Source organism: Lynx rufus, unplaced genomic scaffold (assembly GCF_022079265.1).
Source record: "Lynx rufus isolate CCGP_SWC_20201006 ecotype Redwood Valley unplaced genomic scaffold, mLynRuf1.p SCAF_7, whole genome shotgun sequence".
Taxonomy (NCBI): domain Eukaryota; kingdom Metazoa; phylum Chordata; class Mammalia; order Carnivora; family Felidae; genus Lynx; species Lynx rufus.
In genome coordinates, this window is record NW_025814889.1 from 68,319,807 (window position 1) to 68,341,042 (window position 21,236).

The 21,236-nt window shown below is 35.6% G+C and overlaps 1 pseudogene; it reads right to left on the reverse strand.

Moving 5' to 3' along the window:
* Nucleotides 1-19,188: 19,188 nt before the first annotated feature.
* Nucleotides 19,189-20,546, reverse strand: LOC124501886 (elongation factor 1-alpha 1-like; annotated as a pseudogene).
* Nucleotides 20,547-21,236: the final 690 nt, after the last annotated feature.

The window sequence follows — 21,236 nt, forward strand, 5'->3', positions numbered from 1 at the left end:
TTTGTTGAATCAATGATTGAAAACATATTTATAGTATAAAATAGAAAATTTTAAATTGCAAATGAGGGGAGCTAGGGAAATTGCTCATTAAATTATTTGCCTTATGTGGAAGGGTTAAAAAAATTGGAAGTCTATCATGCTCAAATTAGGCAATTATTTTTCCTTCATGGATTTAGTATGTGTAGTATCTGATAAGATCTCATTATGAGATGTTATGTTACCTTTATGGTTATCTTTGAAAGTAACCAATTAAATTTTATAGATATAACCTGATGTGGGAAATAATGAAAACATCAATGATAAATGCAGTAATACAGTCTCAAGAGGAAAGCTTCTGTCCCAATGTGCAGAATCGAATGGTAACAGAGTATTTTATTTGTTATACTGATATATGAAATTGTATCAAATACACTTTACTGATTCATTATACTTATTCTCAAACTTCAAAAATGGAGTCCTGAAAGATGTCACAGTTTTGTAGACCAGGCTCATGGTCTACCAGGAAAACTGCATTTCAGCATTGTAGTTGAGTTATTTTCTTCTCTACTATAAAAGGGGACACAGGAAACCATTGACTGTACTGGTCTTTATTGAAAAGAAGATTGAAATCCACATTTGCTCAGAAATCCTATTAGTGCCTCTATTGAGGAAAAGGCAATGAAAAGCACTGAAGTGTTTGTTACTGATTTGCCTACATTTTTTTTTGTCTAAATATTTGGAAAAATTGACAAGAGTTAATTCCATAGGAATCCTTTCTTTCAAACGATTTTACTGATGTAAAACTAATTCTGTAGCATTCTTTGATAGTTCTTTTAAATATCAAAATGCTAATTTTTGCCTTTATATGATATTAAAAAAATGAGGCAAGCATTTTATATCATTCTCTGCCCTTACCAAGTTGGCATATATTTTAATTAGATAGATTTAATTAGATTTTATTTATACTAGGAAATTCTTCTAGTCACGGATGTGGTGACTCATAGAGACTGGGGATCTTTGCATTCTGTTTATAAAAGGGATGTAGTTCCTGCGTATGAACTTGGGCTTTGAGTGCAGACAGGGAGACCAAGATGGGTATTTATGAATATTATAAGTGAATGAATTTGGCCATAATATTTTGTGGCTGATATCATACTTGATTTGCAGTATTTGAAATACAAAATACAGTGTCTTTGAAATTCAATGTTGCCTGGAAACAAAGCTTATAAACTCCAACCAGGCTCCATTTATTTTCCAGTATTGTTTTCTCTTGGTCATGAAAAAAAAAAACAGCTTAAAAATGAAAGCTAAAATATACCTTCAAAACTAGGATACCTTAGATGCCGTAAAAGTTAGATCCCCCCCCCCCAAGAAATTGATATATATTTAGTGGCAAAATTTGGCAGCAAAACATAAGGTTTGCATTTTCCTATCATGCTATCATTTTCAAAAGTGTTCAGATAAGGAGATCTTCACCCCCCCCCTCCCAGAGGTAGATATGCAAGAGATTTTTATCACCCTGAGACAAAGAAAGATAATAAGCTTAAAAAGCAGCATGAATGACTTAGGTTGACTGTGAGGAAGTCTTTATCCCTAATAGTATTTGTTCAGTTTTGAACTAGGAAGAGATTGCAGAATATTTTCATCTGATCACAAAGTATAGAATACATTTTAAATATTTTATATTTAATAAAGATACATTTTCTTCTTTGTCCTGCCTTTTTGCATTCACTCTTAGTACCACACAGTTCCATTAAATTTGGAAGGTTTTTACCTGAAAAACGGAGCATAATCTCTTAGTTGATCTCTGTGTTTATCAAGAGCACCGATGATTGATTTGATTACAGCTCTAGCAGTTAGAGGTCTGTTCATTTTATGATCAAGAAGCTTGAAAAACACTTCTTTAAAATGAATGCTTCTTTTATATGTGGTGATTCTTTCAGTGCACACCAGGGTCCCTCTTGCCTGGGCTTTCCCTGCAACCCTCCTTGTGACATTTCCATTAAACTGTAAACAATTAGTGTTGACTGATTAACATCTTACTTTAAGAGTTCTGCTAAAAGCCATATTCATGAATCAAAGTCAATGTGTACCACTGGTAATTAACTTGACAAAATTCAGCTTTCCAGGCTAATCATCTTCTGGCTGCTTTATGTAATGGCTGTCAATTCAGATCTACAAAACAATTGGAGTCCACTAAACGGGAGGGGGAGGCATAAGAACTAGTGATTAGGCCATGTTCTCTAGCTGGGAACATATTCTCATTAGAATTCTGAAGTATAATGGGAAAACAGAAACATTAAAACATGTTGACTTGAGATTCCCACATTTATAATTATATAAAAGTAGCCCAAATAAGATCAAACAGATGGTTAGGGGTAAATGATGAAATTCAGTGGAATAAATATGCTAGGATTTGCCACGTAAGTTTCTGAGCAAGACCCCAAAGAGGCAGTAGGTGACCTGCGGCACTGCAGGGCATTGTGGTTAAGAAGGCTGCTTCTGCAGTGAGACATGTTCAAAGGCTGGCCTGTTCTAGTTGTGTGATTTTGGAACTACTAAACTTGATTCTACCCATATTTTCTCTTTAGAAAAGTAGAAAAAAAATAATTTTACATACTTCATATGTTTGTTTTCAGGATTAAAGCAAATGATGACCTTAGCCCATTGCCTGGCATTTAGTAGATGTTAAATAATTATCACATATTACCATTCTATTATCAATTATGATCTATCACTATGGGAAAAGTCAAGTACACAAATTATCATATAATCATGTAATAAGCATGTCAAGAAATATACAAATGAATTGCCCTTAGGTTTCAGAAAAAGAAAACCAGCATGTACAAGACCTTGAAGGAGGAGAAATTGATTTTGAAAATGTTTTTTAAAAGACAGGTTTAATTTATCAACTAAGGTGAGAATATGTATTTCAGTTAAAGAGTATGAGGAAATCATGTAGCAGTGAAAGCATGAAGCATAATTGAGGAACAGGAAAGAGCAATCATTTTAATAGGTCATAAAATTTTATTATAAAGCAAAAGAAGATTATACCTCAAAGAAAGGCTGGATAAATATTGTAGGTTGACTATATATATTTTTAATGTTTATTTTTGAGAGAGCAAGAGACAGTGTGTGAATGTGGAAGGGGCAGAGAGAGAGACACACACACACACACAATCGGAAGTGGGCTCCAGGCTCTGAGCTGTCAGCACAGAGTCTGACACAGGGCTTGGACCCATGAACCGTGAGCTCATGGCCTAAGCCAAAGTCAGTAGCTTAACTAACTGAGCCACCCAGATGCCCCGTAGGTTGACTATAATTAAATCACCAAGAAATCCTTGAAAGTTTCAAAGGATATTTTATTTACTTTTTGCAGGCTAACATACTACACCATTGGGGAGTCCAACAGAACCTGAACTAAACATTTCTATAAAATCTGAGTTAACATCTAGTTAATAATTAAAGCCATTTATAAACTTTTAGAGATTAAAACTGATAGCTTTTATGGAAGTCAGTTTAGAACTATTTTTAAGAAGTTGCAAGAATCTTAAAAATATATAACAACATGCTTAAAAATGTACATTTGTTTGATACAAAGAAAACAAAGTTAAGTAAGAAGAAAAAAGTAGAATATTCTAAATATTGTTAAAATCTATCTTTGTTTAGCTAAGCCAAGGGTCTCACTCCCACAGAAGAATCACCTATGGAGTTTGTCAGCTTACACAGGTTTTGGACTGACCCTTGAAGGGGGACTGATTCCATTAGTAGAATGCTGCTTAAGGCATCAATAATTTTCAAATACGTAAGTGAATTCCAGTTGTGAGAAGGGGGAGTACAGACCTTTCTTTCCCTTTCTCTAGTCTGTAATCACTGAAAGAAGAATAGCAAAAAAAAAAAAAAAAAAAGTATAAATCATGTTTTGACAAAACTAGGCATATCTGTACTCTTGAATCATAGTCTAAGATGAAGCATTGTCAAACGCAATAAATATCGATCCAGGATACATGAAAATACTGTCAGAAGACATATGCAGTTACATTGTCTCAGACACAGCCAGCTAAACACATTGTTCAGACCGTGTGAAAGAAAAGGCAACAATCTTTGGTTTGAGCCAAGGGAAACAACATGTTTGAACAATTTGTGTAAGTTTTGAAGACCTTCAAAGGCAATGCCATTAAGTATTTAAGATCACATAATATGTAACAGTATAGTTTGAAATGTTTAAGAATAATAAAAGAACAAATTAAGGATATTTCTATACCTCAAGAAGTAAGATTATCATTCAAATTGCCTATTGCATGAGATATATTAAAAATTGAGTCACTGTTGATCTAAAATTCAGTTTTAACAAGCAATCCTGAATTTTATGTGGCATCCCCACTGCAGAGGAGATCTAGAGAGGTAAACAGAGACTCCAATCACATCTGTAATGTTTGATTTCATTAACAAAAAATCTGAAGCAAATATAGTCAAATGCTAGAATTTGACAGAGGTAGGTGTTTAGTACAGGGGTATGCATTTTATAAGCCTAGTTACTAATGTAAAAATAATTTTAAAGAAAACACAATGGATGAATAGACCTCGTTGGTGGTAACACAAAGTAAAAGCTATCTTGATGTAAACTTATCAATAAATCTGAGATACACTGAATAACACATACTATACTGTTTAAGGTTAGGAAGGAAGATACGCATAGAAAGACATGCTGTATTTTATTTTGGATAGAAAGACTTAATGTAAAGAAACATGCTTTTCTTGTTATTAAATAAACTTAATCAATTTCCTTAAAAACTCTCAGTATAATTTTTTGTGAACTAGACAACATAATGGATTCTGAAGTTCATAAAGATAAATTTGCAAGAACTGCCAGATAAATCTGAGAATGATGATCGATAAAGGGAATAACACAATCTTGTAATAAAATATATTATGAATAAATCTACGGTTTTTAAAATGAGTGGTATGTAAAAATATCATAATTACATTTGAGCTGAGGTTCTGTCCTAACATATTGGATGGCCATAGAAGTAAAATTGTGACCATCATTGCATAATGTGGATTTAAAAAAAAAAAATTTTTTTTTCAACTTTTTTTTATTTATTTTTGGGACAGAGAGAGACAGAGCATGAACGGGGGAGGGGCAGAGAGAGAGGGAGACACAGAATCGGAAACAGGCTCCAGGCTCTGAGCCATCAGCCCAGAGCCTGACGCGGGGCTGGAATTCCCGGACCGCGAGATCCTGACCTGGCTGAAGTCAGACGCTTAACCGACCGCACCACCCAGGCGCCCCGCATAATGTGGATTTGCCCACAATTTACTTTTGAGTCTTCAGTGCCTTCCCTTTCTTTCTGCCCTAGTTCAGTTCTCCATCACCTTTCATCAGGAAATTGTAATAGCTCTTCACTTTCTCTTCATACTTGCAGTATTTTTCAAGTCTTTCCTCCCACCTCAAACGATCGATGGCAAATACACATAATGTGTTAGCTTCCTTACATAAAATGGTTCAATGCCTCTTCACTGCATACTAGACAAATGTTAATCACATTAGCAAGGTATGAAGGACACTCTAGGGCTCAGCCCTGCCTCCCCCTTCAGCCCTGTTTTAGCACTCAAATAACTGAAAGTTTTTCCCCATCCCTTCCGACACCAGGCCATTTCTCACTGCCTGGAGTTTCCTTTCAACTTACTTCACCTGGCCAGTTTTTATTCGTCCCCAAAAATAAATACATCCACCATATCTGCACCTTTCCAGTGGGATGGACTAAGTGTACCTCCTCTGGATATCTCCCAGTAAGTGTGAATTTTATAGCTCACAAGTGAATCTCCTGAGTGAATCCTGCAAGTTTAAAATTATATACCAGTCTTTTCCACTACTCAGCGTACTCCTGGAGACAAAATTTTGTTATCTTTTTTCACTTAGTTCCCAATAGAGTGTATACATAATCAGTGATTAATAAACATTAAAGTGACTTGTTGAATGTGAGTTGCAGCCCTTTCAGTAAAATATCACACACATAGTCAGGCAAATGATCTCTCATACCAATAAGCAGGAAAAAAAGCACACTAAAATTCCTAGAATAGGAAGGTGAACGGTAATATTTCTAGTTTTTTGGGCTATATCTTTACATCTGCTTGTTTCCTTCACTTTAAATCAGGTTCAATAATTTTGAATTTTGACTTGACTTAAACTTATAAATAAATAAATCATAATCCACATTTTTTCAATTTTCCAAGTGTGGTTCAAAAAAGCTTCTAATGAACAAGGTTTCCTCTTTTATTATGGTCCATCGTTATTTTTCCCTTTTATGTTCTATAAAATATCATATACTTTACCACAAAAGATATAAGAAAGATAAACTAAAATGATGAATTTAATTAGAAATAATCTGACCATTTAGCTTTAATTAAAGCCTATTGAACAATCCCCTCAATGAGATACTAAATTTGATCCCTTTATTGTTTAAATTTCATTTCAAATGACATATATTGATCACCTATTTGTACCAAATATTATAAATATCAACGGAATACTTGAAATAATCAGTGCATGTACATACTATTTTTATTTGACAGATGAGGAAATGTCACACTGAGTGATAAAATAAATTGTTCAATATAATGAATGATAAATGTCAACCCACAGAGAAGCAAAGAAGTAGACTAATTGATTTTACTTCAGACTTATGTTCCTTGATTACAAGTATGATCTTGTTTTTACTTACCTTGTATGTTAGATGTTTATAAATAACTTTTATTAGATTAATTGAATTTTAATGGAAAGATTGAAAATTCTACCAGTGAATTTATAATATCATTACTAATTCATTACATTTAAACTTATTATGTATTTTTAATTTGCTTTGAGAGACTGAATTTCTTTTTTTTTTCCTTTTACCCAAAAGGGAAAAAATCTAGATTTATAAATTTTCCAAGTGTTGTACGTATACTCTCAAAATATCAAGCAAAAGTACTTCTACTTACAATAGGACTTTCTCTCAAGTTAGACAAACTGGCCCAATAATATCACATTACAGTGGGAGTTTGCCCTGAAATGTTTAGAATATAACCCATGTAACCTAGCCACAACTGGAGGGAGCCAATAATGTTCTCCTACTGCTTGAAGATAAAAAGAACTTGAGGGAAGTTTCATTTATCCTGCTCTTTCACTGTGCAGCAAGGTGACTGCCAAGTTGAGTTTTACAATAGCTGAAATGGGCTAAAACTGAAAGCATTTAGTAGAGTGGTATTTCACCATAATAGCTCCATCGGTCAATAGCTGAACCAAGAGTTTACACAAAGAGGGAAAGAGGACAAATGCTTTGTTTTTGTGGCAGAGAATTCTATCCAAATCGAATTGCATTTGATTATTTAATATTTCAGAAATGGCAACATTTTCAAGGGAGTAAAATTTGTCTTTGCTGCTTTTGAACTCTTCCATCATTTCATTTTTTTAAAATTTTTTTAGTGCTTATTTATTATTGACAGAGAGAGAGAGAGAGACAGAGCATGAGTGGGGGAGGGGCAGAGAGAGAGGGAGACACAGAATCTGAAGCAGGTTCCAGGCTCTGAGCTGTCAGCACAGAGCCTGACGTGGGGTCGAACTCACAGACAGTGAGGTCATGACCTGAGCCGAAGTCAGGCGCTCAACCGACTGAGCCACCCGGGTGCCCCTTGAACTCTTCCATCCTTTCTATATCTCACTCTTTTTCATGTCCTTTGCCTTCTATCCCTAGAGGCCTTTCAGGCTCTTGTATTAGTTCTCTTATAAGTGCCCTTGATCTTGAATTATCTGATCTATAAGAATTACCCTTTTCATGAATATCTGTTTTGTAATATGGTGCTCTGAAAAATTTCCACATTCACCATATATTGAGTATCAACTGTGTGCTAGGCACCGAGCTAAGCATTAGCATATTGTAGATATGCAACTAGTATATTTGGATGAAAAAGTGATACGATCTCCTGCTCTGAAGGAGATTATCATTTGGGAAGGAGGATAGATTAACCAACAATTAAATTCTGTTAATTTACAGTAGAGAATGTGTTAGATATATGAATACAGCGTTATGGAGATCTGGAGAACAGAACAAGGTTACTCTGCAGCCTGGTGACAGGAGGAGAGGTTTCATTAAAGAGGAAAGCTTTGAGTCTGGCTGTAAAGGATTTTTGAGGGGAGGGGATTGGGACAGTTTTCTAAGTAGCTGAGGTTTGCACATAGTGATGGGGGTTGAGAAGGGATCACCATGACCTGAGTTCATTCTGATCAGTTTCTGCAGGAATACATGGTGTAGGGTAAGGGAGTATCAGAAGATAAGCTTGGACAAGTACACTTGCTGTAGACTTGCAAGAACTTTCTTTGAGACACTAATATGTTTGAATTGCTATGTGGGCGATGGGAGACAAAACAATATTTGAAAAAAAATAATTAGGAGTGACATAGACACAGGAGATTGTTGGAATAGTGAAAGATGCCAACTCTGCCACTTACAAGCTGTGTTATCCCATTACTTACCTTTTATGCATCAGTTTTGTCTGTAAAACGGTGTTAATGTAAATAACCAACATAAAGATTAAATGAGGTAATATTGACTGAGTTTTTGAAAGGAGTGTTTGGAAAACAAATATAAGAACACCAGAGATGAATGTATGGATAAAGAGAGAGTTGAGAAGATATGTCAGCTTCAGGAGACTTCCAGAGTGGAAGAACTGGTAATCGGTGACTTGCTATTCATGACGGGAGAGGTAGAGAAAGGAGTGAAGTTACCTATTAAGGTTTCCAACTTGAGAAATAGGCACTGTAACATGAAACCCTGTACAGGAGGCCAGAGGTGATAAAGGAAACTCCTGTTAACATTTTTGTACAAAATCCTTTCAAGAAAATGTACATTCAGTTCCTGTTAGAAAACACAGGGCAGGAACTTAGAGGTAGTAGGTAGGAGAGAGAGACTTGGGAGTTAGTGGAATAAAAGTGGTTGTTAAAACCATTGAGGGTGAATGTAGGAAGTAAGAAATGGAAAGAATCTCTTTCCCCAGTTTTTCAGGATGGACAGAGAAGAAATCTCTAAAGATAGATTCATAGATATACTGGGAAGGGGGATGTTTGGGTACAAAGACTCCTTCATGGAGGCATGACATATATATACTACTAGTGAGATGTATTTGAAAAATAAAATCACTTTCTTAGAGACTACCAGAAGGAATATCTTTTTTTCCCATCACAACCATGGTTATCATTTTGTGTGTCTATTTTTAGTCTTTTGTTTGGTAAACAAATGTTTCTTTACATAATTGTGATTGGAGTATAACAATGTATAACCTGCTTCATTCACTTAACATTTAATATGATCCACATTGCCACATAATCATAATCACCATGTTTAGCAGCTGTAAAGTAGTTCATGATGAATTGTACCATATTTATTTATTGTACAATTTATCTCTATGGGGAGATACATTATTTTACTTATTTACTTTGTGCAGGCAAATATCAAGACCTAACCTGTTTTCTAAATTTCCCATTTTTTCTTAGGCAGCGGTATGTATGAGACTGGACACTGATCACAAACTGCCTATTCTCTAACAGATGTGTTATTTATTTTTACAATGAACTGCATATATACCTTTCCAACAATTATTATTCATATAACTTAATTATTATTGACATCTTCAGTCTCCACATTATTACAGTCATTTTCAATCAAGATATGGGTATTGGCATCAAATACTTCACTTTTATGTTTATTTATTTTTGAGAGAGAGAGAGAGAGAGAACGAGCTGGGAAGGGGCAGAGAGAGAGGGAGACAGAGGATCTGAAGTCAATTTACTGTGCTGACAGCAGAGAGCCCAATGTGGGGCTCGAGCTCACAAACCAGGAGATCATGACCTGAGGTGAAGTTGGACGTTTAACTAACTGAGCCACTCAGGTGCCCCACTTTAAAAAAAGATAAAGTGCTGGCCAGGGTTACTATTACTGATTGATATTTAATTTTATAACATTTTGAAGTATTAAAAACGGTTTCAAATAGTCTTGGATATTCCAAAATATATTAAATAACTTAGTTCTTTATTCCTTGTTAATTAAAGAACAAACTATATGAGCACTTATGTAGATTAATATAAACTAAATATGTTTTGCATAATTGAAAAAATAATGATATGTTAATATAAAAACCCATTCTGTCTCTATTACTTAATTTCCAATTGAAAAAAAAATTTCCTTTCTTCTCAATTGGTGTATCTTTTACAAATGAAATGATCACATACTGCATTTCTATCTCATTTTTTTTAAACTGGATGACAGTTATACTAATATTATAATAATATTCAGGGACCAGATGTTTTGTCCATCTCCTTACTGAGGGCCTCTTAAAGTGTTTTATTTATTCATTTAAAAATAATCATTGAATAATAACCATGTGCCAGGCATTTTGCTCTCGTCTGCCTTTTTAAACCTTTCACTGTAAACTTCAGCATGCGGGTTGAGTAGAGGGATGGAAAAAAGAAATGGCTCAGCAACATAGTTTGCTATTAGATTTTGAAAATATTTTGATGTGAATTATTTTGATTTCCTTTGAAGTTTTAAGACTGTTGGTGTTTTTATTTTTTTTTTAATTTTAAATGTTATTTCTGAGAGAGAGAGAGACAGAGTGCAAGTGGGGGAGGTGCATAGAGAGAGAGAGGGAGACACAGAATCTGAAGCAGGTTGCAGGCTCCAAGATGTCTGCACAAAGCCCAAAGAGAGGCTTGAACTCACAGACCATGAGATCATGACCTGAGCCGAAGTTGGATGCTCAGTTGAATGATCCACCCAGGCACCCCAAGACTGTTGGTGTTTTTATTGATCTGTGCTCCCCATCTATATTATCAGAAGGACAAATTTGTCTGGTACAAAAAAAAAAGCTTAAAGAAAAAAAGCATAAAAATCATTGTCTTGGTTTTAGAAATACGCACTTGACCAAAAGGTACCTTGTAGGCTTTGTGGGACCTAGAGTTAATGAATTCAATTCATCTCGGATTTGCAAAGCCCTGTGGTTTAGTTTCATTTCAAAAGAGCTGAAATTCTGTACAAAATAATTCCACAAATGACTTTGGCAATAAAATCTCTCCATAAAGCAGGTTTTCATAGCACATTGAGTGAGAAACCAGCTATTTTATAAAATGGGTAGAAAGATATTTTTATTTTATGTTCTATTTTTTGTTTCACTTTGGAAATTCTACCTGTTTTCATGTAATTCCTAGCATGCATTTTACTCTAAATTGATTCTACTTGTTAAAAACACGCACACACACACACACACACACACACACAAATACTTGAGCACTTATATTCAAGCCGCTTTACTGGATTCAAGAACATTCGAGCATTCAGACAAATGTCTTTCCTTAAGGAATTAGTATTCTGTTTAAGGAAACAGATTATATGCTTGTTAACAGAAGGATTAATTTACTAATTGAACAAATGTTTATTGTGCATTTCCAGTATAGTAAGTTAGGGATATAGCTATAAAGATTATCTCCACTGTATGGAGTTTACATTCCATTTGAAGAGTTGGCCATAGAGTAGCATCAGAAATTAATAAAGGCAGATGATGCTAAATTCTAAGAAGACAACAAAGAAGGGAAAGGGTAGAGTGACCATGCGTGCCTGAATGTGCATGTGTGTGTGGGTGTGTGTGAGTGAGTGTGTGTATGCGTGTGTGTGCATTCATATGTATGTGTTTGTTTTAGTGAATCTTTTAGAAAAGGTAGTCATAGAAGGTCTTGTCAGAGAAGTAAGCCATGCAAAGTTGTGTAGGAAGAATTGCATAGAAAAAGGCTAAAAGTGTAGGTTCCAGGAGTCTGGTGAGCAAGGGCAGAATGATAAATCCCAGAGCAGAAATGAGGACGCAGGGCAGGCAGCTGCAGAGTGATGTGTGATGCTTTTGTCTTTCCTACTGAGTATAGGAAGCCAGTAGAGGCTTTTGAGCAAGGCTGTGACCTGATATGATTTGCATTTTTAAAATATCAGTTTGGCTGCTATATGGAGAATGTATTGTGGAGTGCAAAAGAAGAAATAGTCTAGTCAGGAGGTTATTGCTGTAAAATGACAACATAAATAGCAATACAAGAAGTTTTAAGAAAAATAAGTGATAATGAGTGTTAATGGACTTGACTGTGATATGCTGTTAAAAAAAATACACCTTGATAGGAAGCTGTAATACAGCGAAGGGTGAATCCATTATAGGCACTGGAGAACTGTTTTGATATACGAGGTTTGAGTTTGCATTATTTCTTTTTAGGCAATGATTAGTACTAGTTGAGTGAAATGGAGTATTCGTGAAGGAGCATATTAGGCAATAAAGCTGTATAGACAAGAGATGCAGATTGTGGATGGCATAAAATACAAGGTCAGGAATTTGTACTTCATTGTGTAGGCAGTGGGGGTCATTACAGATATTTGAAGAGGACAGGGGAATGTGCAGTTTGGTAGTGGTTTGTAGTACTGTCTAAAGAGCTAATATTGGACGGAAGAGGATCTGGGGAGTAAAGTAATAGGTGAAATAGGCATCTGGGCAGAGGTCAGGGTTAGTGTTAATTATTAGGTGAGGAACGTTGGAAAGACTGTGTATTGAAGGGTTGAAGGAGAAGGAAGAATGAAAAATAACTCCAAGGTTTAAGTAAAAGATATATATCACTTTTAATCTCTTCAACAAACTACTGAGTGTCAGATGGGATTTTAACACCATCTGCAAAATGTTCTGAAAATCTAAAATTTCTAAAGATTAGTTGTGCATAGATATAGTGCTATATTCTCAAGATATTTTTTTTTCATGTTGGAATAGTTATACTTGAAAACTATTATGCTCATTTATAAATGTTGCTGTTGTTGTACTCAAGATACTTAAAACACAATGCAAAGTGAAAACTGTCTTAATAGAATTTTGGCTTTTATTCTCATTGTTTAATCATAAAAATTACATTAATATATTGGTTTCTAATGTCATATATTAGATGTTTTACTGCAAATGATTCATTACTGATTCAATCAATGATTTCTCTACAAGTCTAACTGGATACCACCAAGCATAAGAAAAAAGAGTGGGACAAAGAAGAATCAATCTAAGAAACAATTTAGCAGAAAAGAAAATGCTTTTCTCATAAACAATAGTTTAAAAATTATAGGTACAACATATATTTTTAAAAATTTTTAAATGTTTTTATTTATTATTGAGACAGAGAGAGACAGAGCATGAGCAGGAAAAGGGCAGAGAGAGGGAGAGATAGAATCTGAAGCAGGCTCCAGGCTCTGAGCTGTCAGCACAGAGCCTGACGTGGGGCTCAAACTCATGGACCGTGAGATCATGACCTGAGCTGAAGTCAGACGCTTAATTGACTGAGCCACCCAGGTGCCCCTTTACAACATGTATTTTTAATCTATCTTTTCTTGCAGAGTTAAAATTACAATATTTGAAGACTGAAAACAGAACACCTTTTAGGTTCTTATACTTGCTTTTATATCGTAGCATTCTTGACACTAATGAATTGTTTCCATTTAATTCTTTGAATTGTTATTGCAATGATTAACTTGGTGTTCTTATTTATTAGTGCTAACTAAAGAGTACCAATTCTTTATTATGTCTCTGGATTCTATTCCATTTTGTAAGAATTGTCCAGGAACTAAACTCTATGATAATTGTATACAGTTGTCCTTTTTAAAAGATTTTAGGTACATTGACATAAATTAATATTTATTGACTTCATACAGTGGACCAGGTATTAAAGTAGATAGAGTATATTTAAAGTATACAGCCTATATCCCCATTGTCCACCTTTCAAGTTAACCCACCACAACTCAGTGATATTTTTACTGAAAAAATATTTCTTTGTATAATTATGCTTAGTCCAATACATGTGTTTGCAAATATTGGGAGGTATGTTAATACTACTTGAGATATCTATCAAATGAAGGAAATAAAGCATCTTTGGGTAGATAGAAGACAGAATATAAGTTCAGTCTAATACTTTTTTTTTTCAATGACCTGGTAGATGCGAGGTCCTGAGTGAATATTGACCAAAATGAATAATTACCTATATATATATATATATAATAGCAATAATAGTAGTTATACACATTAGTTCATTTAATTCTTCCAACAACCCAGGACCCAGCTCTTACTTATGATCACCCATTTTCATGGATAATAAAAATGAAGTTCAGAGGTTAAATAACATGACTCAAGTCGTTGGATAGAAGAGCCACAGTTGGGGCGCCTGGGTGGCGCAGTCGGTTAAGCGTCCGACTTCAGCCAGGTCACGATCTCGCGGTCCGTGAGTTCGAGCCCCGCGTCGGGCTCTGGGCTGATGGCTCAGAGCCTGGAGCCTGTTTCCGATTCTGTGTCTCCCTCTCTCTCTGCCCCTCCCCCGTTCATGCTCTGTCTCTCTCTGTCCCAAAAATAAATAAACGTTGAAAAAAAAAATTAAAAAAAAAAAAAAGCCACAGTTATAATCCAGGTATATATGACCTTGAGTGCTATAATGTACTCCTAATAACTATGTATATTTTTCCTAATAACCGTATTTTAATATAAATTAAAAGATATGTTAATTGGTTATGCAAATGTTCAGTAAAATATGAGTTTTCCTGAACTTTAATCAAATTGTGTAAGATATTATGTTGACTTCCTTCTTCTTAGCATGTTACCATTGTTGTAGATGTATTTACTATGTTATCTGATTTGTGCTTCTGGATAATAACAACATAAAAAGTGAATTTAAAGGAAAGAAAATTGACGTAAAAATATCCATTTGGTTGTCACATGAAATAGTGTAAGTAAGAATTAGGAGGATCTGAACCTTGGATTGCAAGTAAAGTGTTTTGTGAGTGTTCTGCAAGACAAGCAAACATTTCTACTAAATTTTAATTTGATAAACAAGTGATGTCTTGTAATACAAGTAGTATATGGTGCCAGACGTCACATGATCACTGTTGAGCCAATGGTTCTTGAAATTTGCTTTAATATACAAGTGCTTTGGATTGCAAGCATTGTTCTTGAACAAATTATGCTCGCACACCAAGATTTTACTGTATATTAATTAGTATAATTGTACAAATAGTAAAAATGAGTTATATAAATGATATTTAGGGAGTGCTTAATATGGGCTGGAGACTAGTATAAACCTAAGCCCTTGCTGTCATTGAGCCTATATTTCACAAAAAATAACTATATATACAGGTAATAGGTATATACACACAGTAATAGGTACTGTGAAGAACTTCAGTAAAGCTGGAAAGGGGGAAAAGAAATGTGGAGAAGAAGGGGCATTGAGGTCTGAGGTGTTGGGGACAGGATATTCACTATTTTATTTTTTTGGTTAAGGAAGTGTTGAAATGGTCTCAAGAAGGAAGGAGTGATATACTGTGTCAAATGCCCCTATTAGTTCTATGAAAGAGAATTGAGGATTGGCCATTAATTTGGTGGTGCAGCAGACACTGGGGCCTTGACAAGAGCTGTTGCATAGATTGGGAAAAACAAAAGCCTAAATGAACTAGTTCAAGAGTTTGGGAAAAGAAGGGGAGATGGTGTTAACACCTCTTTTGAGCCTTGCTGTAAATGAAAGCAGAAAAATGAAACCGTGGTTGGATGCAGATGTGGATCAAGAGAATTTGTTGTCATTTTTAAGATGGAAAGTTTTTAAAAATCAGGTTTGCATGATATTGGGAATCTTGGTTAGAGAGGAAAAATCAAAGAGGCAAGGGGGGTACAGATTTTGGAGTATTGTCTTTGAGTAGCTAAAAGGTATGGATAGATTCCAAGTATATAAGGAGAGACTAGCTCTAGGTAGGAGTAGGTCAGCTTATGCATATTAATAGAACAAAAGATGTGGTATATGGATACACATGAAAGTAAGTTGGTGGATGTGGTATTGGCAATATTTAGGACTTCTCTTTTTTGACTGCATCTTCTTTTTCCCCCAAAGAAATAGAAAGCATAGACATCAGCTGAGTATCAGAAAAAAATATATATATACAAGCGGGGGGAGCCAAGTGCGAAAACTCAAGACAACTCGGTTAGGTGAAAGAGGATTATAAAGAAAAAATGTTTATTTTGAGGATGTTATGTTTGAGGTTCTGTGGGTCATTCAAGAAGACAGGATATGCAATCTTTTTGCTCAGTCAGGAGATGAAATCTAGAAACAGTTTTGAGTATTAGTGGCACAGTTATGGTAATTTAAACCATGATGTAAAAGATATGGCCAGGAAGAACTAGCAAAGTGAAGAGAGGAGCCAAGGTCATAATTAAAGAATTTTATTATTTATTTAAGTAAGGGAAGCAATGCCAGCAATGGAGAAAGGAAGCAGAAAGGGACAAAGAAAACTAAGATATAAAATAGCAATAATAGTTATAAGAGAGAGTGTTCGGTTTTTCTTATTTTTAATATTTATTTATTTTCTTTAGTTTTTTAAAAGTTTATTCATTTATAGAGAGAAAGAGACAGAGTGAGAGCAGGGGAGGAGCAGAGAGAGAGGGAGACACAAAATCCGAAGCAGGCTCCTGGCTCTGAACTGTCAGCACACTGCCTGACATAGGGCTGGAACACATGAACCGCAAAATCATGACCTGAGCCGAAGTCTGACGCTCAACTGACTGAGCCACCCAGTCTCCCCTCTTTTTTTTTATTTTTAAGTTTATTTACTTATTTTGAGAGAGAGCTAATGCAAGTGGAGGAGAGTCAGAGAGAGAGAGAGAGATAGAGAGAGAGAGACACTCACAAGCCGACTCATGCTGCAAGCATAGCCCAATTCATACCTTGAACTCAGGAACCGCAGGATCATGACCTGAGCTGAAACCAAGAGTCAGTTGCTTAAAAGACTGAGCCACCAAGGTGCCCCTGTAAATGTCATCTAATAGGATGAAGACTATAAAAAGACCATTACATTTTGATTATTAGGAAGTTATTGATTACCTAACCTAAGAGTGGGTGATTTTGAAGCTATAATACAGGAACTGAAGTTTCAAGATATTTGATTATGATAGTGAAAGGAAACATCATGAGAGGTTAGTAGTTTTAAAGTGAGGTGGACCAGGGGCGCCTGAATGGCTCACCCAGTTAAGTGTCTGACTCTTGGTTTTGGAGCAGGTCATGATCTCACTGGCGTGCCTCAGTGGCAGTGTGGATCCTGCTTGGGATTCTCTCTCTCTGCTCCTACCCCACTCACGTGTGCATGAGTGAGTGTGCATTCTCTCTCTCTGTGTGTCTCAAAATAAACAAACTTAAAAAAAATAAAGTGAAGTAGACAAAGGGAACTTTTATATTTTAATAAATTTTACTAAGTATCTTCTCTGTGCCAGACACTATTCCAGGTATCCTTAAACAAAGTGGACATTGTGAACAAATTTGACAAAAATCCCAGTTCTCAGTATCTTATATTCTAGTTTAGGTGGCTTCTTTTAGCCTAGAAAGCATTGAGCATTTAAAATTTTCATATCAGGAGAAAGTCAAAGAAAAGAGGAAAATAAACAGTGTGATTCTAGGGCACGGAAGAGCCAAAGGAAGTGCGTGGGGTCACTTGACATCACAAGAAAAAACCATGATAAGATAGAAAACAGGCCTCCTTAATTTGCAGTTTATGGCATTTACATGGACGAGGATTTTGTACAAAAACGTGGTGGTTCAGTCAAAAGAAGAATATAATAGTTTTCAGAAGACTGTGGTGTTCTATATCCAAAATGTAACAAGCTATATGAGCGAAGGAAATAACCTTGAGAAACCATAGCTTCCTCACGTGTAAGAGTTCTATGTTCTATCAGAAGGTGGTGTTGCGTTGGTCAAATGGGATTATATATTCTCTAAAAAACTTTATTAATCAAAGATCTTTTTATAAGAAAATGATAATTGGTAAGGCATATCTGCAAAATCTTGTGACCTATTTTTTGTAGTTCTTAAAATCCAGCTTTTTATAATCATTTTTAATTTTTATTTATCTGAATATTTATCTGAATATGTTTAGAGTGAAACTACATCTTTTTATTTCACATTTAAAATTTTGTATTTGTAAAATACATTTATAAGACCCCCTAATCAGGGTTTTTTTATGAGTAAGTTAACAAAATATAGAATATATAATTTCCTTTGACCACTGTGCACTAACACAAGAACAAAGACTTTAGTATGCCCTGTGTGATCACATGTTTATAATAGATGAGGCTTGGCTTACAATGACTGCTTTGTTTGATGTTTATTAGCCCATGCCTTAGTGCAATTGAACTTGTCCTAAATTCACTGTTTCAGAGCTACGTGTGTAGCACATTCATTGTCCTATGAATGATGCTCTCTTGCTTCAGTCAAAAGACAATAACTTTAGGACTTTTCAGATTCTTTTCATTACACAGTTTAGAAACTCCTGTTAAAATATTGAAATGTGTAAAACAATGAAATATTTCAAATGGCAGACACTTTATGTGATATGATTTTGAAAAATATTTAACTATGTTATCTGCATGGGATCAGCTTTGGCTTTCATCCCCCATCTAGGTGCTAGTTTTAATGAGTGAGATCCAAGTATAGATTTCAATTTGTGGTCGTTTTATTTAATCCCAGATAGGACAATTTCATGGTACATTAAATTGCTTATAATTGTAATCTCTATTCCCAGGAGTTTCCAATAATTTTGAAGACTATTACTTAATGCTTTCAAATGATATCATAAAAGTTAAAGACTAAAAATTTGAAGTCTACAGAATTTTAAAGTCTACAGTGCTTTAGAATCTTTTTATATATGCATACCATATGATTTATAAAAGTAATAGTTCTGTATTTCCCCTTATTCTCTCTGCATTACTAAATCAAACAGATAAGTAATCAAAGTACTAAGGTAAAGAGGATATCTCATTCATCCATTTTTTGTTCTCATTAAACTTTCGTTTTAATGGGTCTCAAAATTCTGTGACAGATTTTTGTTCAAGTTGTTTCCATTAAAAAGTACTGATTTTAAAAAATAATGGCTTAAAACTGCTATACACACACACACACACACACACACACACACACATGCATGCACAAATGGTCCACAAAACATTCCTTTTCCTTCTTAAAGTTTTATGATGCATTGTTATCATTAACAAATCTTTTACTATTAAACTTAGATGGCCAATTGGCACAAGTAGTTCTGAGACCATTCTTCCACCATGGATTAAGACTGGGGTGACAGGCATTGGGGATGATATTCACACAGCCTTCTCAGCTTTCTGGGCAGATTTGGTGACCTTGCCAGCTCAGCTGCCTTCTTGTCCACTGCTTTGATGACACCCATAGCAACTGTCTGTTTCACGTCATGAACAGCACAATGGCCCAGATGATGACAGTCAGAGAAGATCTCAACACACATAGGCTTGCCAGGAACCATATCGATGATGGCGGTACTACCACATTTGAAGAACTTGAGACCATCTTCCAGTTTTTTTCCAGGATGATGATCAATCTTCTGCTTCAACTCGGCACACTCATAAGCAATGTGAGCTGTGGGACAGTCCAGCACAGGTGCATATTCAGCACTGATTTGGTCTGGATGGTTGAGGATAAATATCTGAACTGGGGAGCCAGGTGCTGCCATCAGTGGGTCATTTTTGCTATCACCAGTCACATTGCCACAACAAACATCTTTGACAAATAACGTTCTTGACATTGAAGCCCACATTGTCCCTAGGAAGAGCCTCCCTCAAAGCCCACTGTGTATTTCAATAGATTTTACTTCTGTTGTAACATCGACTGGAGCAAAGGTGACCATCGTGCTAGTCTTCACTCAGCCCACAGGGACAGTACCAATACCACCGATTTGTAGATGTCCTGAAAGGGTAAACACAAGTGCTTGTCAGTTGGGTGAGTTGGTGACAGAATGCAATCCAGAGCTTCAAGCAGTTGTGGTTCCAATGATATTGCCGTCTTTACGGGTGGCTTTCCATCCCTTGAACCAAGGCGTGTTAGCACTTGGCTCCAGCATATTGTCACCATTCCAACCAGAAATTGGCACAAATGCTACTGTGTCAGGGTTGTAGCCAATTTTCTTAATTAGGTGCTGACTTCCTTAACAATTTCCTTGTATCTCTTCTGTCTGTAGGGTGTCTCAGTGGAATCCACTTTGTTAACACCAACATTTAGTTGTTTTACACCCAGTGTGTAAGCCAGCAAGGCATGCTCACAGGTTTGCCCATTCTTGGAGATACCTGCTTCAAATTCACCAACACCAGCAGCAGCAATCAGAAGAGCACAGTCAGCCTGAGATGTGCCTGTAATCATGTTTTTGAAAAAGTTTCTGTGTCCTGGGACATCAGTGATGATGTCGGTCTCGATGTTGCTAGTCTCGAATTTCCACAGGGAGATATCACTGGTGATACCACATTCGCATTCAGTTTTCAGTTTATCCAAGACCCAGGCATACTTGAAGGAGCTCTTTCCCATCTTGGCACCCTCCTTCTCAAATTTTTTGATAGTTCTTTTGTCGATCCCACATTGAGCAGTAGAGGTAGCCTTGCTCAATCTACATGTCCAATGACAATGTGTTGATATGAGTCTTTTCCTTTCCCATTTTGGTTTAGGTTTAGCAGTGGTTTTTACAACATCTGTGTTCTGGTGGCAAACCCATTGCAAAAAAAGTCAATCCATTTATTTTGTGATTAGAACTGAAGTTCAGAAATACTCTCTGACTGCCCAATCCACATGGCTGGCATAGAGAGCCTAGAATCTCCTCATTGCTGTGCTAGATGTCATTGCCCTTGGTGGCTTTCATAAAATATCTGCAAATATGGTGGTGGGGGTGGTCGTGAAGAACCTGCAATAAACTAATTGTTCCTGTGCAAGGACCTACAAACCATGTGACTACCTTGAGGCACTAGTGATTTCTGACCAACTCCCACTTAAAAAAGTGGAGAGAAGAAAACTTTACTCTTCTCAACTTGCCTCCTTCCTCTTCGTCATCTTCAATATTTGTTGCTTTCTTAACTTTCTAAATACACTGCTGTAAAAAAAAGGTGGAAAATACTGAAGAAAGTTGCAATTACCCATAGCTCCATAACTGAGAATAGTTACTCCGAATACTTTGCTATCTTATCATTTTTTGGTATATTATTTATAATAAATATTATAATGAATACTTTAGGAAGATGAGATCACTTATTTTATACTATTTTGTAGTACTATTTTATACTATTTTGTAGGATGTGGGAGGGTGCCTGGAGTAATATCAGCTATCCTCACATATTCTTCAAGATTATGATTT